This window comes from Procambarus clarkii, chromosome 31 (assembly GCF_040958095.1).
Source record: "Procambarus clarkii isolate CNS0578487 chromosome 31, FALCON_Pclarkii_2.0, whole genome shotgun sequence".
Lineage (NCBI taxonomy): Eukaryota > Metazoa > Arthropoda > Malacostraca > Decapoda > Cambaridae > Procambarus > Procambarus clarkii.
In genome coordinates, this window is record NC_091180.1 from 8,314,072 (window position 1) to 8,340,952 (window position 26,881).

The 26,881-nt window shown below is 44.3% G+C and overlaps 1 protein-coding gene across 1 annotated transcript in view; it reads right to left on the reverse strand.

Moving 5' to 3' along the window:
* Nucleotides 1-13,571: 13,571 nt before the first annotated feature.
* LOC123758568 (xylosyltransferase 1-like) overlaps nucleotides 13,572-26,881 on the reverse strand; it is a 34,443-nt gene continuing 21,133 nt past the window's right edge. The window contains exon 7 of the mRNA XM_069334328.1: nucleotides 13,572-15,402. The gene's annotated coding sequence lies outside the window, so the exon portion shown is untranslated. The remainder of the gene's footprint in view (nucleotides 15,403-26,881) is intronic.

The window sequence follows — 26,881 nt, forward strand, 5'->3', positions numbered from 1 at the left end:
CATGGCTGTATTTGCTAGCCGTGTTGCAGATGTACTAATACTAAGTCTTGTTGGACTGTGATTTGGACTGTTTCTGGCACTTGAGTTAGTAGAGCCACTAGTTTCCGAACTAGAGCTGCTTATCATTTAAAAAAAATCACTATATAATCATACACACTATAATTTGAGTGGTAAGCCTGCATCAATGCTGGAATTTCCTCAAGTTAGCCCTTCATTATCACTCTTGGTTAGTACAGAGACACAGATTAACACTCAAAGGTGAAATGATTATAGTTAAATTATTACTACAGTTAAGGTAATATTATGTTTATTTATTTATTTATTTATATATATATACAAGAAGGTACATTGGGATTGTGAGGATACATAGCATAGTAATTGCATTCTTGTAGAGCCACTAGTACGCACAGCGTTTCGGGCAGGTCCTTAATCTAAGAAACTCATAAGTAGGTAAATACTTGCAAAATTTATAAAAATGATAACAGTTACATAGCATGAAAAAATAAAAGATGAGAGAAAAATTGTACGTATATTAAAGCACATAGGTAGCTCAGAATGATTGCAATGACAGTGTTATATATAAATTGTGGGCTTGCTATGGGGAAACTGGTACTATTAAGGGGTAAGGGTAGTTAGAAGACAGAGTTATCAAATATGGGAGAGCTAAAAGGCCTGGCCCCCAAAATGAACTATCCACAGTAATAATAACTTGCTACTAGACCATATATGTCAGTCTAAGGGTTGATCAATGCACTCCCACACAGGAGAAAGGGATACTCTGTTCTAAGGTACTTATTTATTAACCCCTTAACAGCCCCCCATATACATTCACACCAATAACAATAATAATAATAACTTTACCACACTACCTTACGTTAAAAGCCTTGGTCTACATAAACAGGATACAAGGTTTTACACTGAGCACTAGCTAAGGTAAAGCTCTACTATTGAACAACTTGAAGTTAGAGTCAGCTTAGGGTAGGGGACCACGTGGTTCCAATGGGACCCCCTTTAGAATAACTAGTAATATAAACTCTACAAACACCTACTACACACAAAATATCCTACTCTACACATAGAACATGAGTATGCCAGACATGCATAATAATGTGCTCAATATACTTATCTTGAACAAGACACAGAAATAAGGAAACGAAGAGGAAGGGTAGGAGGTTCCTGTCCACACCACGCCAGCTCAGAAAAAGATGGAGTCTCTCTCTCCATCCCCCCAGCTGGCTGCTGCCGGCAGACTGCTCAACTAATCGTACCGCAGCCCTATACCAAGTTTAGTCAGGTTTACTTTACAAATGATTAGAAAGTATTAGTAAGCATAGTTGGTGCCTATGTTATTATTTAATAATCAACCCCCAGCTCAGTCTTTAAATGCTCTTTGAGAAACAAGAATAGTCTTACGTCTGGCAGGGAAGATACAAACAATTGCCACTCGTGATGCGCTCAACTGTACTATAAGAAAGTTTAATAACTCAATTTTGACCTCTGGTTTCCACTGAAGAACCCAGGGTCGTAACACTCCTCCCCCCTTCAGAGAGAGAAAAAAAAAAATGTGACTACTAGAATAGTAGTCATATTTTTTTTTTGTAAGAGTATACAGAGAATAAAAAGAAAAAATATAAATGGCAAAAAAAAATCAATCAAAAACAACAATTTCTCTGCAAGAAAAATACAAAGGAATTCTCTGAAAAAAAACACATACACAAAAAAAAAAAGGAAAGTAAATAATTTGGACACGGAATATTTAATGTCACAGGAGAACCTAAAAAAAATAACTAAAGCATGACAGTTGGTAAATGGCTTCCTGTGGCCTAGATGAATGTTATTCCGGCAACCTTTGCTCTTCAACAAGTCACTTGAACTCCAAACCTTTCCAGATATTCTAAAAAAAGCGAGAGTAACGCCTGTCCACAAATGTGGTGATCCCACAGATGTTAACAACTACAGACCTATATCAATCCTGCCAAACTTGTCAAAAATTTTTGAAAAACTAATCTATAAGCAGCTTTACTCATATCTAGCCAAACTCAATATACTTAGCCCTTGCCAATATGGCTTCAGACCCAAAAAAAGCACTAACGATGCACTTATTAGTATGCTTAACTCGATTCATACAGCTCTTGATAAAAAGGAGTTCCCTGTTGGGTTATTTGTGGACCTGCGTAAAGCTTTTGATACTGTCAACCACCAAAACCTTCTTCTTAAATTACATCATTATGGAGTCAGAGGACACTCCCTACAATACCTCAAATCCTACCTTACTGACAGGCTCCAATATGTTTCTGTGAATAATACAATTTCTCCCACCCTACCCATCAACATTGGTGTTCCTCAGGGCAGCATACTTGGCCCTCTCCTCTTTCTCATCTACATTAATGACCTTCCAAATGCCTCCCAACACCTCAAACCAATTCTATTTGCTGATGACACAACCTTCATTTACTCCAGTCCTGACCCCCCTTGCTCTAAATGCCACAGTAAATACTGAGCTAAATAAAGTCCATCTTTGGCTAACTGCCAACAAACTCACCCTTAACATTGACAAAACTTTCTATATTCTGTTTGGCAATAAATCCTCTAGTCAAATAAATCTCAAAATAAACAATACCCAAATTTGTAACAAATTAGATGGCAAATTCCTTGGCATTCTCATTGACCACAAGCTGAATTTCCAGGGACACATTCTAAATATATCAAAAAAAGTTTCAAAAACTGTGGGCATTCTTTCTAAGATCAGATATTATGTACCACGCCCTGCCCTGGTGACTCTCTATTACTCCCTTATCTATCCATATCTCAACTATGGTATTTGTGCTTGGGGTTCTACTACCCAAAATCACTTACGTCCTCTAATTACCCAACACAAAGCTGCTATTAGGACAATATCCAACTCTGGCCCCAGACATCACTCGGTACCCCTACTCAAATCTCTGAATATGTTAGACATTAAGTCACTGCACATTCTCTCATGTGTATTATACATATATAAAACGCTAAACTATAATGCCAATCCTGATCTCAAAAGCTTCATAGAAGGTTGTAACAGAACCCATGAGCACCACAACAGAAATAAATGCAGTTTTGATATTCCTAGAGTACGACTTAATCAAACTAGAAATGCTCTACAAATCAAGGGGCCCAGAATGTGGAATGACCTTCCCAACCATGTTAAAGACTGTACCTCTCTCAACCAGTTTAAGATAAAAACTAAACACTACCTAATAAATTCCCTGTAACCTACCTCACTCCTCTATTGTCAACCCATGTCTGTTATTTTCTTTTTTTTAATCAACACTGTTTGTCAACCTATTGTATTTGTGCTGCTTTTTCAGTCATGTTCCCCTTTTTTTATCTTTATTTGTTTTTGTTCTAAACACTTTTTATTCTTTATGCTCAATTAGTATTAAGTTCTAGATATTAATGTTTTTCTTGCCCGAAACGCATTGCTTAGTAGTGGCTTTAGGCATTGTATGTACTAGCTCTATCTATAAATCAATCCATTAATGTATCATCACTTGTATGTATATACCTTACCTGAATAAACATATTTATTTATTTATTATTTAACCTGGACAAAGCATCGGCCATCACGTTGAGTCGGCCCGGTAGGTGGGTAATGGAGAGATTGAAATCCTGTAGATACAACGCCCACCTGAGGATGCGTTTATTCTTACCCTTCATCTGAGTCAGGAAGACTAGTGGGTTATGGTCCGTGTATACTTCCACTATATTACCTGTGAGGTAAACTTCGAACTTTCTACATGTTAACACTAGCACCAACGCCTCTTTTTCTACCACTGAATAATTGCGTTGCGCCTTGTCAAATTTCACAGAGTAATAATATACTGGGTGTTCCACTTGATCATCCCCAGTTTGCAACAACACTGCACCAGCACCTGAGTCAGACGCGTCCACATGAATTTTAAACGGTCGATCGAACCTTGGACTAGCAAGCACTGGGGCGGAAGCTAAGATCAATTTCAAATTTTTAAATGCCTCTGCACAGTCTGATGACCACTTAAATTTAACGGCCTTCCGCAACAAGTCTGTGAGAGGAGTGGCAACACTGGAAAAGTTCTGACAAAAGTGTCGATAGTACGCACACATACCGATAAATCTTTGAACGTCCTTTTTAGACTTTAGTACTGGATACTCCAGAATGGCACTGATTTTATCTTGCCGAGGTAACGCTTTTCCTTGGCCCACTTCATAACCGAGGTACGTCACTGTGCCTTGGCCAAAATGACACTTTTTAGCATTTAAGGTAAGATTTGCCCTTTTCAAGATTGCAAACAACTGGCGTAACCTAGCTATGTGGTCAGCCCAATTACTGTCAAAAAGCACGATATCATCTAAATACGCCCAACAATTTGGCACCTTAGCGAGCAGAGAGTTCATGAGTCTCTGGAACGTGGCAGGAGCATTACGCAAGCCGAACGGTAACACTTGATACTCAAAAACACCCTCGAGTGTCACGAACGCAGTTAGTTGTTTAGCACGTTCAGTGAGTGGGATTTGATAATACCCCCTCGAGAGGTCGAATTTCGAAACGTACTTGGCGTTTCCCAACTCGTCGATGCAGTCCTCGAGGAGGGGCAGCGGATAGGCATCCACAATGGTCACCTTGTTGAGCTGCCGATAGTCGGTGCATAATCGCCAGGAGCCGTCTGGTTTGGGGACCAAAAGGCAGGGCGAGCACCAAGAGCCCTGGCTTGGCCGGATGAGGCCGTGCTGGAGCAAGAAGTCGACCTCCTTCCGTATGATGGCCTTCTTTTCTGGACTCATCCGATAGGGTTGAAGGCGAATGGGAGTGTATTCCGTCAACTCGACATCATGGCAAATGGCATGCGTCTGGGTCGGGACCTCCCCGAACAGACTGGAGAATTCATCAACCAACGGCTGCACCTCTTCACGTTGAGCCATCTGCAAATGGGACAGTCCCTCCTCCACAGCATTCACAGAACTAGAATTATTGAAAATGAGATTAGTTGGGTCCCCAGAACAATCATCCCCTCTCTCACTGGAAATGGAAACATTGGTTAGTGCAATGGGCCTGGGGCCCTGGAAGTTCTTCAGCCGATTTACATGTACGAGCATTACCTGGTTACGTTTGCAGAGTGCCTCACTTTGTACGTGAGGTCCCCAGTCTTTTCTGTCACAATGTAGGGGCCTTCGTACTTGTGGGACATAGTGTTCCCTAGTCGAGGCTTTAATACTAGGACAGGGTCGCCAGGCTGAAATACCCGTAACTTAGATTTAGCATCGTTACGTTCTTTCATCTTTTCTTGGGCCTTCCCAAGATACTTTAATGCAGCCGCCTTGCAGTCCTTGAGTCTCTGGTGGTGTTGCGCAAAGAAAGCCGAACCTTCGGTTAACGTTACGTTCCCTAACAGATTCTCCTGTAACATTTGCAAGGGTCCACGAACTTTATGGCCAAAGACTAACTCAAAAGGAGAACAACCAAGTGAACTTTGTAATCCCTCTCTAGCCGCAAACAAAACATACGGTAAATTCTCATCCCAGAAGGTGTGGGAACTCTCGCACGATGTCTTCAACATCTGCTTCAGAGTTAGATGGAAACGTTCAATTACCCCCTGACTCTGTGGATGGTATGGGCTGGAAACCTTATGAGTTATTCCACGGTCCTTACAAAATTGCTCAAAAATATCAGACTTAAAGTTAGTACCATTGTCAGTTTGCACGACCCGAGGCAGTCCAAAAGTGGAAAAAAATTGCAACATATGAGCAACAACAGTTTTTGCTCGGATGTTCCTTACAGCAAAAGCCTCTAGGTAACGAGTAGTGATACAAATCATCGTGATTAGGTAAATATTACCAGACTTAGTTCTAGGTAATGGTCCAACACAGTCCATTACCACATGAGAAAATGGTTCCTCTGGCACGACAATAGGCCTTAGAGGAGCTTTAGGTGGAGTCTGGTTTGGTTTCCCAACCAGTTGACAAACAATACACGCATTACAAAATTTAGCCACATCGCTTTTTAGCTTGGGCCAGAAAAAATACTTTAAAATTTTGTGATACGTAATATTAATACCTTGATGTCCCCCCATAGGATCATCATGAGCAGCTGCCAAAATTCTTTCTCTATAGCAGGTCGGCAACATAACCTGGTGGACTACCTCCCACTCATTTGACAAGGGAGCACTCTGTGGTCTCCATTTTCTCATCAAAATCTGATCATTGTAGTAGTACCAAGTTGCTGCGTCTACAATTTCCTCCATAGAGACGGCTGTCTCATGACAATCTGCAAGAGTGAGGTCAGCTTTCTGTAACTCACTCAAAGAGGCATCTAGGCCTTGGTCAGATGCCATTGGCCGAGGCTCAACAGTGTTCTCCTCCACCTCCCCACTACTCTCGGTAGATGGTGGTGGCAGGCTCAACACAATGTCCTCGGCCACGTCATCGAGTCGGGCCATGAACGTGTCCGCGAGGTCCACTTGGTTTTCACCACTCGGAAAGTTCCTTGTGTCCTCGGGATTTACCACCTTGGCAAGCACAGGGCTGCCCTTACATTTAAGTCCCATAGACATGGTCACCACGCACGCAGGGTACACAACATTATCCTCTGCGGCGGGTGGATCCAGGCAAACCTTAGGGGTAGGCAACATAATAGGTAGTCTGGAATCCCCTACCTTATTCCCTGCTAAATCATTACCAACTATTACATCAACATTAGGGAAAGGTAGGTATGAAGTGACTCCAACTCTACAAATACCCTTGTGGAAATCAGATTCCAGGGTAACCTTATGGAGGGGTACTGCTCGAGTATCACTAGTAACACCCTCGACCAGTACCACCTCTCCAGTGTCGAGAGTGTTGGCACCTTGCAACGCACTCTCTAAAATTAAAGTCTGGATGGCACCGGTGTCTCGGATGATCACCACATCCTTCCAGGAAGAACCCTCAGACAAAAGTAGTCTCCCTTTCGATAAGAATGGGGTAAGCAAGTCCAACCCCTGTGGGTTGGAGGTCTTACTCCCTAACCCTTCCGAAGGCCTCAAGCCCTGTGTCACAACTAGAGCATTGGGTCTTTTTTCCGGGTACAGTTGCCAACAACGGCTAATAGTGTGGTTTGGACGTTTACAGTGACCACAAAAACGTCGAGGAGAAGAGACTTTACTAACAGAATTACCCTTCGGTTCACCCTTAGGTACCATGGGGCTAGACACTTTAACAGGGTTAGTTATGTCTGAAACAGAAGGTACATTAGTTAAAGGGTTAGAATGAGCTGGTCTGGACTGGCTGTGAGTATAAGTTTTGTTACTCTGTGGGGTACAATTATTTTTATTGGGCCTTTTGCCCGCCAATTGGTAGTTTTCTGCCAACTTGGCCAAATCCCCTATTTTAGAATTTACCTCTACCCTTCCTCTAATATACTGAGCTACAATGTCTGGCATACTATCTATAAACTGTTCGATTAACATAGTATTCTTGAATGCCTCGTATGTTTCGGCTTTAGCCGAGCGAATCCATTTATCAAACAATCTAATTTGATCATTACCAAATTCAGTGAGCGGTTGGTTGTGAGTAGGCCTAAGGTTGCTATAAGCTTGGCGGTGAGCTTCCGGAGTAATTTCATATGCCCGCAAAATACGTTCCCTGACTTTATCATATTCAAAACACTCGTCGTCAGGCATGTTTATAAAAATATCTTGTGCTTTGCCCCTAAGTCTTCCCTGTAGAATTTTCACCCACTCTTCCTTTGGCCAGTTCATGGACATGGCCAATCTCTGAAAATGGTTGAAAAACCTTTCAGGGTCCGACTCGGAAAATTCAGGCAAATTATGCTTTTTCTCATAATGCCTGGGGTTTGAATCCCCGGCAGGTGGAGGTCCAGTGACATTCGCTCTAATTCTAGCCTCCTCGGTTTTGAGTCTTTGCTCCTGTACTTTTATTTTTGCTAACTCTAGAGCTAATTCTCTATCCCTATGAGTTGCACTTTCTGCTTGGCTAGGCTGGCATAAAGGTGTATCACCAATAGTTCTTCATCAATACAATGCTGTAATGTTTCATTCACCAAAGTCTACTTTTTATCCATGTCATTTAATTCTAGGCCAAATTCCTTGCCTAACAATACTAAATTAGACTTGGTAAGTTTCTTTATCTCTACCACTGAAGGCTCCCTTGCCAGTCTCTGCATTTCAGCTGACATCACTAATAATTTTAACTCCCAACCAAAGAAAAAATTAAAAAAATAAAAATTGGAAAAAAACAAATTTGCACGGCCCCTAACACAAGGCCACACTAACCTTAATCGTGAAGGGATCCAGCTGGGTGTCCAGTCAGTGCAAGAATGTCCTTTGCTAGACGAGCTGGACCCTAGGCTAGCACACAACCGTTCTGCGGAAAACAAAAAATTTTAGATTTGGCACTCAAGAATCTAATTTTTTACACTTATAATGTTCCTCCCGGACTGGCCAACCACTTGTTATAAATAAATGTGGGCTTGCTATGGGGGAACTGGTACTATTAAGGGGTAAAGGTAGTTAGAAGACAGAGTTATCAAATATGGGAGGCCCGGCCCCCAAAATGAACTATCCACAGTAATAATAACTTGCTACTAGACCATATATGTCAGTCTATGGGTTGATCAATGCACTCCCACACAGGAAGAAGGGATACTCTGTTCTAAGGTACTTATTTATTAACCCCTTAACAGCCCCCCATATACATTCACACCAATAACAATAATAATAATAACTTTACCACACTACCTTACGTTAAAAGCCTTGGTCTACATAAACAGGATACAAGGTTTTACACTGAGCACTAGCTAGGGTAAAGCTCTACTATTGAACAACTTGAAGTTAGAGTCAGCTTAGGGTAGGGGACCACGTGGTTCCAATGGGACCCCCTTTAGAATAACTAGTAATATAAACTCTACAAACACCTACTACACACAAAAATATCCTACTCTACACATAGAACATGAGTATGCCAGACATGCATAATAATGTGCTCAATATACTTATCTTGAACAAGACACAGAAATAAGGAAACGAAGAGGAAGGGTAGGAGGTTCCTGTCCACACCACGCCAGCTCAGAAAAAGATGGAGTCTCTCTCTCCATCCCCCCAGCTGGCTGCTGCCGGCAGACTGCTCAACTAATCGTACCGCAGCCCTATACCAAGTTTACTCAGGTTTACTTTACAAATGATTAGAAAGTATTAGTAAGCATAGTTGGTGCCTATGTTATTATTTAATAATCAACCCCCAGCTCAGTCTTTAAATGCTCTTTGAGAAACAAGAATAGTCTTACGTCTGGCAGGGAAGATACAAACAATTGCCACTCGTGATGCACTCAACTGTACTATAAGAAAGTTTAATAACTCAATTTTGACCTCTGGTTTCCACTGAAGAACCCAGGGTCGTAACAGACAGCTTGAATGGTAGTTTAACAAAACTTAGCAGGCACAATACAGCATATGGCTAGTACATAAAAGAAAACAGCAATGAACACAATGATAAAGTTGTTTGGATTAAGTACATAAAGATTGGGAGATTGGGTAACACTAGATACAGAGCAAATTTAAAGCTCAGTGTAGGAAACTACGAAGATGAAAATAGGTACTTTTTGTTTTTGTTTTTAAATGAGGCAGAAATTTGACAGCTTTTCAATTCACTAGGGAGTGAGTTCCATAGACTAGGTCCTTTAATTTGCATAGAGTGCTTACACAGATTAAGTTTGACCCTGGGGATATCAACGAGATATTTATTTCTGGTGTGGTGATAATGGGTCCTATTACATCTATCCAGGGAGAGTTTCAGAGCATGGTTTGCATTTAAGAACAGGGTTTTGTAAATGTAGTTGACACAAGAGAATGTGTGGAGGGAGTTAATATTTAGCAAGTTAAGGGATTTAAACAAAGGAGCTGAGTGTTGTCTGAAAGCAGAGTTAGTTATTATTCTGATAGCAGATTTTTGCTGGGTGATGATGGACTTAAGGTGGTTTGCAGTGGTAGACACCATGCACAAATACCATAATGAAGACAGGGATAGATTAGTGCATAATACAGTGAGAGGAGAGCAGAGTTAGGAACATAATATCTTATTTTGGAGAGTATACCAACTGTTTTAGAGACTTTCTTAGTTATGTGTTGAATGTGGGTGCTGAAGATGAGTCTCTTGTCTAGGAATAGGCCTAGAAACTTGCAATCATTTTTATTACTGATGTTAATGTTGTCTATCTGTAGCTCAATTGCATTCGATGACTTGCTTCCAAATAAGATATAGTAGGTCTTTTCTATGTTTAGTGTTAGTTTGTTAGTTGACATCCATAGGTGGACTTTTTAATTCATTACTCACAACATTCTTACATTATTTTAGTGTATGTGGGTTGGGGTCTGAATAGATGAGGGTAGTATCATCAGCAAACAATATAGGTTTAAGAATATTAGAGACATTAGGCAGATCATTGATATATATATAAGAAATAGAAGAGGTCCTAAGATGCTGCCCTGTGGCACTTCAACGGTTATTGGTAGAGTGGAAGAGGTTGTATCATTGATGGTTACACGTTGGTGTCTGTCACTAAGATAGGATCAACTATAGTCCAGGGCAAGGCCTCGGATTCCATAATGCTGGAGTTTAAGTAAAAGGTAGTTGTGATTAACAGTATCAAAGGCTTTTCTTAGGTCAATGAAGAGTCCAATAGGAAACTCATTTTTGTCAAGGGCTGAGTAGATTTTTTTTTTTTGAGATATATACAAGAGTTGTTACATTCTTGTACAGCCACTAGTACGCGTAGCGTTTCGGGCAGGTCCCTGGAATACGATCCCATGCCGCAAAGAATCGTTTTTTTCATCCAAGTACACATTTTACTGTTGCGTTAAACAGAGGCTACAGTTAAGGAATTGTGCCCAGTAAATCCTCCCCGGCCAGGATACGAACCCATGACATAGCGCTCGCGGAACGCCAGGCGAGTGTCTTACCACTACACCGAGGAGACTGTAAAGATTACGTCAAGGAGACTAATGATTGCATCATTGGTGCTCTTTTGGGACCGGAAGCCAAACTGGTAGGGGCCGAGTATGTCGAATTTTACGAGGTAGGAATAGAGCTGTTTGTAGATAATTTTTTCAAATATTTTTGATAGAATGGGTAGATTTGATATGGGTCTATAATTGTTTATGTCCGCCGGATTGCCTCCTTTATGGACTGGCGTAACTCTTGCTTTTTTAAGGATATCAGGGAAGGTGTGACACTATAGATTTGTTGAACAGTAGAGCTATGGGTGGTGCAAGGGCATGGGAGGCGCTCTTGTATACAATGGACGGAATTTCACTGGTGTTCCCTGGCTTGGTTTTTATAGAGTGTATGATGGACACAACATCTGCCATAGACAACACAACTCAGGTTGTCATGAATACTGCATAAAAATATGTGCTTGCTAGGTTGTTATATATGTTCAACTCTAGATAAGTGTAAAATTCTTACCCTTACACCAGGTTAGCACAATAAATTAAACTAGGTTACTGTACAACACCAGCCTAAAATATCCTACACTTGTCCAAAAATTAGTCGTAAATAATGTGGCATGCAGTAATTGTTACAGTAATGGTGCAATATTAAAAAATAATGTTTATATAAACACTTAAAATTATCAAAGGCATATACATTTATGAGTAAATTAGCCTCTTATCAACCTCTTGTAATGAAAAAGCATAATTGTTGTTATGGTACAGGCCTCGGAACAATAATAGTGCTTGTTATAAGTGCTGTTTGCTATTTGGCGAGATTGAAAAAATTAGGCTAGAAAAATGTAAAATGTATAGCAGTGTCTTCCTGCTATAATGAATGTATATGTAAATATTGCACTAATATTATATATGTAGATCCTAATCAGGATCATGAATCCGGTTCGTTGAGGACCATAAATATGTGGAAAAATCCTAGCACCTTTAATTCTTTTTAAATTCTGTAAATACTAAATATTTCTTAATTGACTTTAATATGATAATTTTTTATCTGATTAATTTTCTTAGTTAGTTCTTAGTAATAAGTTAGTTAATTAAGCAAGTAAGTAATTAAGTAAGTCAGTGGAATGTATGTACTGATTCAGCTGCCTGAATTTATCTCACATAATTGGGGGGACAATTTGCAGCTTAAACCACTTTGAGATGGCTCCTTCATAAACCACAAATTGTTTACCTGATAAATATAAATTATAAATCATACCACATATGGTGGTCTAATCTATTATTATAGCAATAATTAATTATAATTTCTAATACTATGTCTATAGTATTGTACAAAAAGAAGGCTTAGCTGTTCCTGTTGATGGGGCCTGCTAAGGCTGTGTAATTGTAGCATCAAAGTTGGGTGTGGCCCTGTGCCTCTGAGTGCCACGTAATGGCGGCTGTCTGGAGGCCTACAAAGTTTGGTGTACAGCTAGGTAATAATTTATATGGAGGGCCAACTGTCTGCTCTACTTCTTGTAACTCCAAATCACAATTACCTGCCGAGTTTAAAGAATTAATAATGTTTCCCTAAGTACCTGTACTGTATAAGTACAGGTATGAAATGGAATATGAGTGTGTTGAGCTGAGTAAACGTACTTAGTTATTGGGGGTTTTCATGCATTATAACCGCCTACCTATTTATGAATAACTATGGCCAAAAATTAAAAAAATACTTGGTAAGACAGATAGTGGTGTTGCTGTGGCTGTTGAGAGGCTGTTTTGCTGGTTGCTCGATTGTTGACACGTAGTCTGGGTGTCTAACGAGTTAAAATCACCTCATATGGAGAGCCACTCTACAGCGTGTCCTTTGTTGATGTCTCTGTGTGTGATGACGCTCCCGGGGAGACGAACTCAAATGTTTGATGGTTCTATTTATGTTTAAGGAATAGTGTATTAAGCTATATTCCCAGTGTTGAAAATTATATTCAGTCTTAGTGAACATTTTTATTAAATTTAAACACTAGACTGTCGTATAAAAAGATTATGAGTAATGGAAATACGTGACGTCGATGACGTCACGGAATCACCCACTCTCTTTTCTTTAATACTCATGTTATTATGTGTGTCGGATTTCCGACAGATGTAACCCAGTGCTGACCCAACTACACATCAGATAAATGTAGAAATGACAACGTTCTGGTCTGTCTTGAGTCATTATCAAATCGTGTCTTGAAAATGGTCCAGGACAGACTGAAAGGTCATTGTTTCTTCATTTTATTTATTGGTTGTGAGGGTATATATATTTCTTCAATGATTACAACTGCATGCAACAGCCTCAATCACAATGGTGGTCACTTTAGAAGCTATCAATTGACAGAAAATGTGTGCGAGAGCAGCCACAGAGATTCGCTGTGTCTCAAATAGAGAAGAGGTGCACACCACACTGTCTCCAGTTGAGTATGAGGGATCACCAGTCACTGGGTTGTCAGTCTCTTTCCAATGCATAAATGCTATTCTAGAGAAATGACTTGGGGTCTCAATACCCAGAACCGGTACCCAATAATTAAGTAGAATAAGTGTACGGGGCAGGAAATGCTGACAAAAAGACAAAAACTAATAATAATGTTTATTCAGCAAATTTATTAATACATTGGGAGCTTAACATTACTATAAGCAAAAGTGGCTCAACAAAACCATACAAATCACACACAGCAGGAATCGTTCCCGCGGTGTTGATATGAGAAGACACACACGGTCTCTACTCACTTGCACGGAACAATAGTAAAGTAACTGAATAATAGTGAACACCCCGACAGTTACTGCCTAACGACATCTGATTGTAGTTCCAACAGAACACTCGGGCAATACACAACAATACCAAGAAATGCACAGTAACACCATCAATGACACCAATAATGCACACAATATCACTGTATCACTGAAACCAATTTCACAATGATCTATTAATCATTGAAATAAACATACATCACTGAGAGACTATATGTGGTGTCTGCTAATTCACTTATACAAAGAACAAGTACCCAGAACACTTCCCACGCAGGTAAACATCTTAACATTTGTGGGTCACCTCAGTTGTTGTACCACTCAACTGAAGTGGTTGGAAAGGAGGTATACTTAATCGGTCGGTTAATTACCAAGATCTACACGGGGCAACCCTAGGAAAAGCAGTAGAGATTTGTACTTACTGTGGGCCAGCCTTGACACATTCCGTCCCAATACAAACACACATCCATAATAGCTGGATAATGATGTGTTGGCTGCACTGACACTGGCTTGGCTCATGGATTGCATAGATGGCGGTCTCTTCTCATTAACCTCATTCACTACTACACGTGGTTGAACATGCGAGGTCAGTCAGTCAACATAATGGATGGCAACTCCAAGGGAGCATGCATGACGTACGTGAGACATGGGGCAGGGCATCACAGAACAATGATCGTGTTGGCTCCGTGTGCGAAGCTGGACTTTGACACTGCAACATGTATGGTACACACACTTGTGGACCCTGGGTCGGCACTTTAGGGTGGGTTTTATTCACAAAACAAAAGAGTCGGGTAGCAAGTTTAGAATTATTTCAAATCTTTCAGTAATCAAGCGGTGATAATCTGTAGATCACACACATAACTGATAACCTCAATCCTTCACTATGAACATGGATTGAACAGATAATATCTAATAGCACTTGACTTCAGTCTGTTAATCCTGTAACAGTCACAGGGTTATATGCAGACGATGAGTCACAATAACACGGCTGAAGATATGACGACAATAGTGCCAGTTCCATAATGATATATGACTGCATAATATGGTTTATTGATGCATCACAGATCAAGTAAATGTAATAGCTCAAAAAATTATAATATTCTTGGTGATGATGGCTAACAACAAGTGTAAAATTAGAAAATAAACAGTAATATTGGTGTAACTGTTTACACTACATTCAAGTGGAGGTCGCTAAATTATAGTGTGTAGAAATGGGAGTGAACTGTACATCACTGGTGATTGTGCAAAAGTACTTTCTACAAAACTACACTAAATACTGTATGTGGGTGGATAGTAGCAGGATTACTTAATAACAACCTTTAGATAAGGTGTAATAACAACACATTTAGATAAAATACAAAGCAGCAGCAAAAAGTAAATTTTGCATTGTCACTAGATTGCATTCCCTATTTGCCCTCATTCAATGTTCACAAATGTACCATTTATGTAAATGTTCACAAATCCAATGTGCTGAAATTTTATTGGAATGCATCCCTTAAATGGCTCACTGTACCTTGTGACTAGCACATCGATCCACTGTGACAGCTGTGGACCATATCAAGTTGAGTGAGAGGCAAAGACTTCCTGTGCTGAGGAGTTGCCATGATGTCCCAAACTACGGAGGAGGCCAGTATTACTGTGATCTGGATCAGTGTAGGATCCCGATGGCTCTTTGTGTAGTGTCCTGAAAATTGCAAACAATTTCATCATAAAATAAAATTATAAATGAATTTCATGAAGAAAATATCATGTTTGGACAATGGGTGGAGATGGAAGTGGCACAACAGCACAAAAAGCTGAACATGTAAAGAACAGAGTGCAGCGTGAAATGTAATGCCCCATTCCGAGTGGTTCCTTAGCAGCTTCCTTTAGTTTCTGTTACCAGCACAATAAATATAGGACACTGATTGTCAGATTTCCAGTGACAAGTACATTTCTCCTGGCATAATGCCTCAGAATAATGTTTGGAACATTAAATTGCCAAACAAAACCCTAAAACAAGTTAATCTCCCACTAATTAAACTACCCCCACCACAATCAGGTGGTACAACAGCCACCTGTTGTGGCTGTTGTGGTGGCCCCACCACTTCCAAGTGACCAAGTGGTGGGTCCTGATCTATTCAAGACTCAGGAAATGAGGCCACTTCACATTCTTAACTGGCACAAATGAGACTACACTATAATAGACTAGCAGTACCCGCCACGCGTTGCTGCGGATCATTCTGGGTAAGTGGGAAAGAAAGAAAAGAGAAAGTGCACGTTTCTAATATGTTTAATTTTACAATGCTTGTGGGTAAATAATATTTTTTGTTGTTCCATTGTCTGTGGAGATATAGAGACTGTCTGGTTTGCCGATTCTAGAACACGTAAAATATAATTTTCCATGTGACAAACAATCCGTTTCTAGATATAAACTGCACAATTCTAAAGATTGGCCCTGAGCTTTGTTGATGGTGATTGCAAACGCCAATCGAATTGGAAATTACAATATCTTAAATTGAAATGGCATATCCATTGGAATCATAGGAATGCGAGGAATGAGGACATCTTCACATTTGAAAGGTCCTGTCAAGACTTGCTTCTACGACGTCGCTGATTAATTTTTTTACTGCAAGCCGCGTGGCGTTGCAAAGTTTTGGCTGGTTGATATTTTGCAACATGATAATTGGCACGCCGATTTTCAAGTGCAGTATGTGGGCTGGTATCCCTGGCAGATCGAGTGAATTAAAAAATTCTGTTGGATAATTACCTGCTTCTTCTGCTTCCTCAACAGTGTCGACGGACTTGTATGTGACTGCCTCACTTTGAATGCTAGGCTGAATAATATTGTTAAGTTCGTGTGCCGGATGCTTTGGAAATGTTGCACGTGGGAGTTTCAATGAATTGCATGCATGTTCAATGGCAATTTCAAAGCCGAGGTAGCAGTTCTTCCACCTGGTAGCAATGTCGCAGCTATTCCGGACGATGCAAGAGCTAAGGCTATGCTATTTTGGGATCGAAATGCTGCCAGAATCAATCTAATTATTCAGGTTTTACCAGTTCTTCCTGGCGTATCTAAGAAAATTTCTCAAGCCCGTTATTGACAATTTGAATTATTTGATTATAAATGCATTTTTGCTTAAGCGTTAGCTTAGGAATATTTGATTGTACATACAGCAACAGTTCACCCGTGTTGTAACTTTGTTCATGACAATTCTACATCAAACGAAGCAGCAGCAGATCGATTCGGTGATGGCATTCCCAATTGATTGAGAACTTTGTTCATGATTTCTAAGCACAAATCTTCAATAATTATCAAGGCTTCGTTGTAGATTTCTGCTGTGAAATCCATGTTCATATTTGAATTTTCCTTGCGTATTCGACGGACAATATCTTCAGCCATGTGAAATTTATTTATTTTATTTTATTTATTTATTTTATTTATATATATACAAGAAGGTACATTGGGTTTGTGAGAATACATTGGATAGTACAGTATTTATATTCTTGTAAAGCCACTAGTGCGCACAGCGTTTCGGGCAGATCCTTAATCTAGCAGATAATTTTAAGTAGGTAATTTCAATCAGAATTGATAAATGAAAGATACATTACAAGAGAAAAATGAGATGAGAGAGATAAGTAAGTATATTAAAGCACATTGTTATATTAAAGCTCTGATTGATTACATTGACAGCTTGATTAGTAATTTAAACAATTTAAACAATTATATTTCTCCCCTAACTGTGTCGGAGATGAAAGAGAGCCGGTGGTCAATATGATTGCAAACAATGCACTATTTTGATTTGGATGTGACGTGTTGGACACGTCATTAATGCATACATTAATCCCAGTGTCGGTTCTCTAATTCAGAGGTTGACATGCACTACGGAAAGTGGCATGTGTTACGCCGTTGACAAATCTCAATGGCTGGAAAGAAGTTGGACCAGGCACATTTACCAACAGCATACGAAAAAAGAAGCATTCATCTTGATTGGGATGCACGGTAGATGTCTGCCTATCGTAGTTCATTTGAACATGCCACGTTGTCCATTGTCGGGGTGTCTCCCTCTCTAGCCAGTCACCACCAAGTATTAGTAGTGAAAAGCGTTACTTACTGTAGCCCCACAGGTCTTCCCTCAATCCTCACGGTGCCACTGTTCACCAAGGAGAGTCTCTCAGTCTATCTCCGGCCGGCCTCATAGCCTAAGACGAGTGAGAACACGATCACTTCACTTGATCATGTGCCCGCCCCAACAGAGGGCTCTACCGCTCACTAAAGGTCGCCAACTGGTGTTTCGCGTGTCCAGTAACACCTCAGTGGAAATAGTAATAATGTAGTAGTAGTAGTGGCCCCACAGAACACTAATCAAGTTGGTAGCAGGTAAGTATATGTTTAAATCACTCACTCTCAGTAGCAACAAGGTAATGGAGGGTTGATACAAACACGGCGGTGGTTTTGTAGTTTACTTAAAAGATTAAAGAATCACAACTCTGCATCAACAACATGGCAAAGGAATAAATGAGCAGCTTCCTCTCTGCCTCTTCATAATTCTGGAACACTCAGGGAGATGGCAACACTCCTGGCTGTCATGCTTTCCCACGATCCAAATGCAATATTATCGAACGTTTGGCAACTCGCAAGATGCCACGCCCACTCACTCTCCTCGCTGACCTCACTATCTCACTATATTATAATATAAATGACACTCCAGGCACACAGCCTTATACTATTAAATTGTACATTTATTTATATATATCCTCTGGCGCAACCCTATAATATAAATGACACTCCAGGCACACAGTAATCTCTTCATCAAACCGCAGGTGCATTCACACACCATATAAATATCTCTTGAGAGCTCTATAGCATCTCCCGTCACAACTGTGTCTTACTAGAAACACAGACATTGCTGAGCCCTGCTCATGATATAGAAGATGCTCTGGCTAATAGCTAACTAAAGGGGAATGGGGGGGAAAACTGAATTACCTACTTCCACCATCAAGGATGTGGACTCGTCCTCTGTTGAGGGTTGAATTGAAGCTCCTGGTCCCGGCTCATAACTTGCTGTAAGGAACACCCCCACACACTCTTATGCTCTTCCCAGGACTTCAACCAACGCCCAAAAACGCGTCTTCTCCGTGCTCTTCCCTCTGCAGGTTCTGTGCTTCTCCACAACCTCTTGAAGGGTTGGAGTCGGTCTTCTGGCCATCGCCTCCTCCTCACAACTACGTCTGCAGTCCTTACTCACGGCTGCAGTCGTTCGTATTCCCAGCTAGTTCGTTCTTCTCCTTCCTCACGGTGAACTGGCCCAGCCACTACGTCATCATCCAACTGGGGAAACTGTACTGTCGTCCCTGACGTCACTGTCCAGGCTTCACTTCTGCTAAGCGCCTGTCACTGGAGCACGTGTTGCTCGTTTCCCGTCAATTCCTTCTTCTGTCCGCTCCACGGAGTTCAGGAAGACCTCACAGGATGCTTACAGACCACTGGTGATGCGTATGTCCACCAGAGAGGGGCAAAAACTGTCAGACTGACAGGACCCCTTATCGCACGTCCGCCCTTAACAACGTGTCGTATCTAACTCCTTGGCGCCACGGGGCGCGCCGCCTGGACCCCCTTTCACTCGTGACGTCATACTTGCCAGGGGCGTTTCTCATTGGCTCCCTGTACTACATCACCGTTCTTGGCCAATCTGGTGCCCCCTGATGTCATAACGTCTTGGCAGGAAAACGTAGGGGCCGGCGCCATCTTGGATTCGCTCACTGGCCGCCAGAGGGCCAGGACGTGCTCGTTTGACCTGCCAGTTCTCGCCTGGTGCTGAGTGGGGGCGGGTGTGGACTGTGGTGTGGTGCGCCCGCTGGCCGGAGGGCCCGGCTGGTGGTATGGTGGTTGGTGTTGTGTCCCGCGTACGGCGGGTGGACACGGCGTGCCTTGACTTCTCAGGGGATGTGGACTGGGCGATTGTAGAAGTTGCTGTCGTCGATGTGCTTCAAGCGGATGTCCAGGATTTGATAGGGCTGGAAAAGCTTTCCCCTACGCGAGTGGCGATGACCTTCTGCAGGAGCTCGCTGTACAAGGAGTTTGTGGCGCGTTGGGCCGGCCACTCTGTTCCAGTCACCGACGCGGCTGTGTCTGTGGCCGTTTCGGATCCCTGGGGGGCCGTGCAGTACGTGAGTGTGCATGGTGTACCGGTGACGTTCTCTGAGGATGAGCTGCGGGTTGTGTTTGGAAAATATGGAGAGGTGCAGTTTCATCGTTTCAACCATCTGCGTACAGGTCGGCTGAGCGGGCTGCGTACGGGCATTCGTACGCTAGGTATGAAGATTACGTCACCGGTACCATCTCGTCTTCTGTATCGTGGGCTCTCGCTCAGAGTATTCTATCAGGGACAGACTCGTACTTGTTTCCGGTGTGGTGCTGAGGGCCATGTGGCAGCGAGCTGTGATGCTCCTCGGGCTGAGGCTCCCTCCGTTTTCTTGGAGGGTGACTTCCCCCCTTTGGAGACGCGGGGGGCTTCCTCATCGCTTTCTCGCCCTGGCGAGGTGCCTGGGGTGGTTCCTGCGGCGGGTTCAGCGAGTGCTCCCTCGGTCCCTGTTTGGTCGGGACATAGTACGTCTGCTTCCCCAGTGTGCTCTGTGGGAACGGGAGCTCCTACCTCGGGGGTTCCTCGTTCGGTGGTGGCGGAGGTGCATCCACGGCCGGAGGCTTCTGTGCGGTCCTCGGCTGCTGCTGTTGGTGTGGTGCCTGCTTCCCCTGCTGACGATTGTCTGCTGCCTGGGGATGCTGGGGTGGTGGGGTGTGTGTCCTCCTCCCTGCCCTCTGACTCTGCGTCGACTCCCTCGTCGTCTACGAAGGTCGCCTTATCCAGTGGTTCGTCAGCTGCGATTGCCTCGGCGTCCGTGGTGGATGCCCCCTGTGAGCTGGAGTGTGCTCTCCCGCTTTCTGGACCTGCTCCTTCTGCTCCGGTCTCCGGGCGTGGTGGTAAGCTGTGGCCCCATGCTGTGGAGGTTGCTGCTGTGTGTGCCCGTGCTGCTTCGGCTTTGGGCCCGCCCGCGTCGGGTTCTTCTGGAGCACCCCTTGCTGGGGGTCGTTGTACCGACGATCAGCAGCCTCATGTGAAGCGCCGTCGTTCGGCTCAGGATACATCGCCTCGTCGGTTGTGGGCGGAGGGCGGTGTTGCGATGGAGGTTGCGGGCGAGGACATCGAGGAGGTTTCTTCTGTGGTGCCTCCAGTGACGGCAGCTGCGCCTCCTGATGGTGGCACCTCTGGGTGGGTGGCTCATCGCGGTGACCGGGACCTGGTGGTCGTGTTGTCTAAGAGTACCTGTCGGGGGTCTTCGGCCCTTGTTCCGGTTGGTGGGGGCTCTGCGGATCCGGCAGAGGGCTCGTCCGTGGGGCTGGGTACGGCGACTGACGGTGTTCATTGTGATCGCCCTGGGGTCCAGGATGAAGTGCGGCCTGTGTGTCGCGACGGGTTGGGGGTGTCCTGAGGTTGTTCCGATGGCGCCCTCTGTAGTTTGTGCGTCCTTGAATATTCGGGGTTTGAATGCTCTTGGGGTCCAGTTGGGCCTGTTGGATGTTTTGCAGGAGCAACGTGTGGATGTGGCTCTCATACAGGAGCATAATGTGCATGATGTGTCTGTGTTGCAGTGTCTGAGCGTGCATTATCATGTGGTGCTCAACTCGCCGAGGACGCCTTTCGGGGGGACCCTTATGTTATTCTCTCGTAAAGCCTCCTTCTCCGTGCTTCACACGGAGTTGGACGAGGATGGGCGGGTGTTGTTTGTGCGGGTAGAGTTTTTGGGGGTCGTGATTCCGTTTTTGACGGTGTACGCCCCCTCGGGTGCAGCGCGTCGTCGGGAGAGGGAGGAGTTTTTTCGGGTGGGGCTTCTTCCTTTCTTGCGCCATGATACGCGGGGCATGATTTTTGGAGGGGACTTCAATTGTGTGACGAGTGCGCGGGATTGTTGTAGCGCCCGTCCGCAGAATGTCTCGGGTGCGCTGCTGGAGGTGGTGCGTTCATGTGGTTTCCGGGACGCTGCCGTACTCTTTGGTGGAGGGTTGTCGTTTACTTTTGCTGCACGTGGGGTGCGTTCGCGCATCGATAGGGTGTATGTCAATGGTGGGGAATGTACGGTGTATGATTTTCGCACTGTCCCGGTTGCATTCTCCGACCACAGTTTGGTGGTGGTCCGGGTTGGGGTACCCAGTCAGGTGCGGGTCGGTGCGGGGTGGTGGAAGCTCAACTGTGGGTTGTTGCGTTCTCCGCGTGTTTGTCGTCAGTTTCGGTGTTGGTGGGTCGGGATTCGAGCCCGGCGTTGTGAGTTTCTCTCTGTCTTGGAGTGGTGGGAGTGGTGTAAAGAGCAGTGTCGTTTGTTTTTTCACGTGGTTGCTAAGCGCGAGGCTGCTGGGCGCTTTGGGTTGCTGCGGTTGTTGCAGGCGCAGCTGTCGAGGTTGTATGTACGGTACGATGCTGGTGTTGATTGTTTTGATAAGATTGTGGACTGCAAGGCGCGTATATGCGGGTTGCGGGGTGAGTGGGCGGAGGGTGTGCGTGTGAGGGCTCGTGTAAGTGAGAGGGTCGACGGGGAACGGATTTCTCCATTTCTTTTAAGTAAGGTACGGGCCACACGGGACTCTGTTCTTTTTATGGCCTTGCAACGGCCAGATGGGACGGTTGTTTCGGACACTGGTGGGGTGTTGCACTATGTTCGGCAGGAGTTGGCTGCGCTGTATGCAGAGGTGGCTGGGGACGCCGCACTTGCGGAGGATTTCTTGGGTCGGTGCCTTCCTGGGTTGTCGGTTGCGGAGTGTGCTGGTCTGGTGAAAGAGGTCTCCTTGGCGGAGCTGCTTGTGGTGGTGCGGTCGTTTCGTTCCGGGAAGGTGCCGGGTTCGGATGGTCTTCCTATTGAGTTCTATGTCGCCTTTTGGGATGTGTTGGGGGATGTTCTGCTGGAGGTGGTCCAGTCTTGTCTTCGGGAGTGCGTTCTGCCTATGTCTCAGTGCGTTGGGATTGTGCGGCTTCTCCCGAAGTCGGGCGATCTACGGTTATTCTCAAACTGGCGGCCCATTACCTTGTTGAATGTCGTCTTGGCTGGTCGGTGTCGCAGTGTTGTTGCGTCTGTTGTCTCTGTGGAGCAGTTTTGTGGTGTTCCGGGTCGTTCCTTGTTGCATTGCAATGCATTGTTTCGAGATGTGCTCTTGTACGTGTCCGACGCTCGCTTGTCGGCAGCGATGCTTTGTCTGGATTGGTCGAAGGCTTTCGACCGTGTGTCGCTCGATTTTCTGTTTCGCGTGTTGGGGAGGCTGGGATTTCCGCCCTTGTTTGTTCGTTGGGTGCGTATGTTGTACGCTCAATGTTGTAGTCGGGTCTGTGTAAATGGGTTTTTGAGTGATTCTTTCCCTGTGCGTCGCTCGGTGCGGCAGGGTTGTCCGCTTTCGATGCTCCTGTATATCGTCTTTCAGGAGCCGTTTTTTCGGGTGATCAAGGGATGCCCGTTGATCGTCCCCCCCCGTTTGCCGTCGGGTCTTCGGTTGCCTATCTGCGGTTATGCAGATGATACCGTACTGTTCCTGGCCTCGGAGGGGTCGGTTGGGGCGGTCCAGGTTGTGGTTGAGAAGTTCGAGTTGGCCACTGGGGCGCAGGTGAATCGTGCGAAGTCTGGTCTTATGGGTCTTGGTGGGTGGTCCTCTCGCCTTGTGTGGGTGGGGTCATGGTTTCCGGTTGTCACTTCTATGCGGGTTTTGGGGCTTACCTGGTTCGCTTCCTTTGAGAGGTCCTTGGCTTGCAATTGGGATATGGTTTCCCGGAGTGTCGGTGTTGCGATTGGGTTGCTGGCTGTGCGCCCGTTGACGCTTTATCAGCGGGCGTTGCTTGTGAATTGCAAAGTTTTGTCCCGGGTCTGGTTCGTGGCTCGGGTTTTCCCCCTGGATCGTAAGCTGGCTTTCGGGTTGGAGCGCCAGGTTTATCGTTATGTGTGGTGTGGTCGTTACCACCCAATTCGCCGGTCGACGTTGGTGTTGGCTGTGCGGGAGGGTGGGGTGGGCATTCCTGATGTGTTCACGAGGGCTCGGGCGCTCTTTTGGGTCTCGTTGTGTCAGGGGTTTGAGTTGGGTGGGGGGCTCAATGGTTTGTGTGTTTATTTTTGCTCTGTTAGGTTTAGCTATTTGGTGGATTTTAGTGTTTGTCGGGAGGCGGCGGTCTGTACCCCCCCCCGGTTTACTCTTGGGCGGTGGCAATTCTTCGGGAGGTATGCCGTTGTCCGGGGTTCCTGTCCTTGTCGGTCAAGGCGGTGTATCGGGTTTTGTTTCGTCGTGTTCCACCGCGGGTGGAGGGTTTGTTCCCGTGTTGGGATTGGGGGGATGTGTGGGCGGCGCTGGGGGCTCGGTTTCTGGCTCCGCAACAGCGGGAATTGTTGTTTCGGCTCTTGCATTTGTCGTTGGCGACTAATGCACGGTTGTGCATGCTGGGTTTGCGTGCCTCTGATACGTGTGTGCACTGTGGGCTCCCTGAGACGCAGTTGCATGTCTTTTATTTTTGCGGGCGGTTGCGGGGTTTGCTTGATTGGTTTCGGGACGTGTTGGTTGGGGTTTGTGGACCTGGGTGTCGGGGTGACCTTTTGAGATTTTTGTTTTTGTCCTTTCCGCGGAGGTCGCGCCGTGTTCGTAATACGCTTTGTCTTCTTGTTGCTGACTTTGTGTATTGTGTGTGGGTGGGTCGGAGGGAGGGTTATGGGGTTGCTAGGCTTTTGGGGTTTTTGAGGGGTCGTTTGCGGTTCACGTGGTGGTGGGTGCAGCGTGCGTTTCCGAGCGAGTTCCGTGGTTGGTTCACGGGTGGGTATGTGCGTGGGGTTGCTTTTGGGTGAGTGGTCTTCTGTTTTCATCCTAGATCCCCGGCCCTCCGGTGGGCCTCCTTGGGGGAGTTGTGCTGGGTGTGTGTGTGGTTGCTCCTGTGGTTGTGTGTTCGGTTTGGTGTGTGGGGTCGAGTGTGAGTGTGGGTTTGCTTCTATGTTGGCTCCTGCGTGGGCCGTTGCTTGTTCCTTGTGTGAGTTGCATGCGGCTGTTTGTTACTCTTTTTGTTGGTTTGATTGCTGTTCTTCCTGGAAGTGTGTTTGTTTAGGGTACGTGTATCTCTGTGTTTCATTGTTCGCCCCGGATTCTTTCTTGGGGTTGTCATATAGTAGTGCCTGGGCCTTGGCCATGGTTTGTTTTTATGTTACTTGTATGATTTGTGTGCGATGTGCTTATGCTTTGTGTTATTTCTGTAATTGTGTGCATTGTGTATTTATATGTGTGTCTGGTTTATTCTTTATATGTTAGTTGTCTTTCCATGTCCGTATGCGTCCGTTTGTTGTGTGTCCGTTTCTATGTTTATGTGTATTCGGACTTGTGTCCCTGGAGTTTCTGGGGTCTTATTATGCAATGTTCTCCTCTATGCCTGTTTATGATTATGTTTTTGTTGTTATGTTCTGTTCTTAGGTTCATGTCATGTATATATTGTGCTATACTTTGTATATTTCTTTTATCAAAAAAAAAAAAAAAAAAAAAAAAAAAGCCCAAAAACGCGTCTTCTCCGTGCTCTTCCCTCTGCAGGTTCTGTGCTTCTCCACAACCTCTTGAAGGGTTGGAGTCGGTCTTCTGGCCATCGCCTCCTCCTCACAACTACGTCTGCAGTCCTTACTCACGGCTGCAGTCGTTCGTATTCCCAGCTAGTTCGTTCTTCTCCTTCCTCACGGTGAACTGGCCCAGCCACTACGTCATCATCCAACTGGGGAAACTGTACTGTCGTCCCTGACGTCACTGTCCAGGCTTCACTTCTGCTAAGCGCCTGTCACTGGAGCACTTGTTGCTCGTTTCCCGTCAATTCCTTCTTCTGTCCGCTCCACGGAGTTCAGGAAGACCTCACAGGATGCTTACAGACCACTGGTGATGCGTATGTCCACCAGAGAGGGGCGAAAACTGTCAGACTGACAGGACCCCTTATCGCACGTCCGCCCTTAACAACGTGTCGTATCTAACTCCTTGGCGCCACGGGGCGCGCCGCCTGGACCCCCTTTCACTCGTGACGTCATACTTGCCAGGGGCGTTTCTCATTGGCTCCCTGTACTACATCACCGTTCTTGGCCAATCTGGTGCCCCCTGATGTCATAACGTCTTGGCAGGAAAACGTAGGGGCCGGCGCCATCTTGGCGTCCAAAAGGGCCTAAGCCACTGGCCAAAACACTCTTCTTTCATTAATTTCTCGCCAACCCGAGAACACCTCATCCTCCCACATATGTCAAATTATTCCCTGGAACGCAAAGAACGTTCGGGTAAAGTAGATATGACTCTTACAGCTGGCGTGGGAGAAATATAAGGGTGGGAACACCGTCACATCGTCGACTCGCTCTCCTTGTTTGCGTCGTTCAAATCATTTTCTACTGGCATTCCACGTGTAATACGTAGGCACTTCCGAATACAGCAGTGCTTTTGCAAACGCGTCATTTTGACATACTGTGAAGAAAGCAGTTAACGTTGTAGCTAGGGGATTCATAGCTGTTTGTTGTACATTTGCAGCTGTGAAATAAACGTATTTTCCATTTTCTTGTTTTCAAAACAAAGCCAAAAAATACTAACAAAATATTTCAATTTAAATGTAGATCAATCGACACAGATCAATTTCACCACCAATTGCACTGACAAATAACAAGTAAAAAAACCAAATGAAAAATAATGAATGAAAAAAGAAACAAATAAACTATACCCACGAAATGAACACTATGGTAAACAACGCAGCTCAATTCCAAGGCAATGTCACACAAAATAATTAAATCAAAATTAAAATAAATCAAACACTATGAAAAACCAATATATCAATGCAATCGGAAACACTGAAATGAAATCATAACATATTTTAAATAGCCTGTGTTGCTCTTACGTGCAACAGATGGCGCTGTTTTTCCAAAAGAGCATGTTTTTACCTGTCACAGGTGTGGCATCTAAATAGTAGGTATATAAAAAGATGCAAGTATTCGAACGGAACGTCGTGTCAAAATTTCAAAACAATCGGAGAAGAACTTTCGGAGATTACTGCATGTGTTGCTCTTACGTCCTACAGATGGCGCTGATTTAAAAAAAAACACATGTTTTTTCCTGACATAGGTGAGGCATGTAAATAGTAGGTATATAAAAACACTCTTTTATT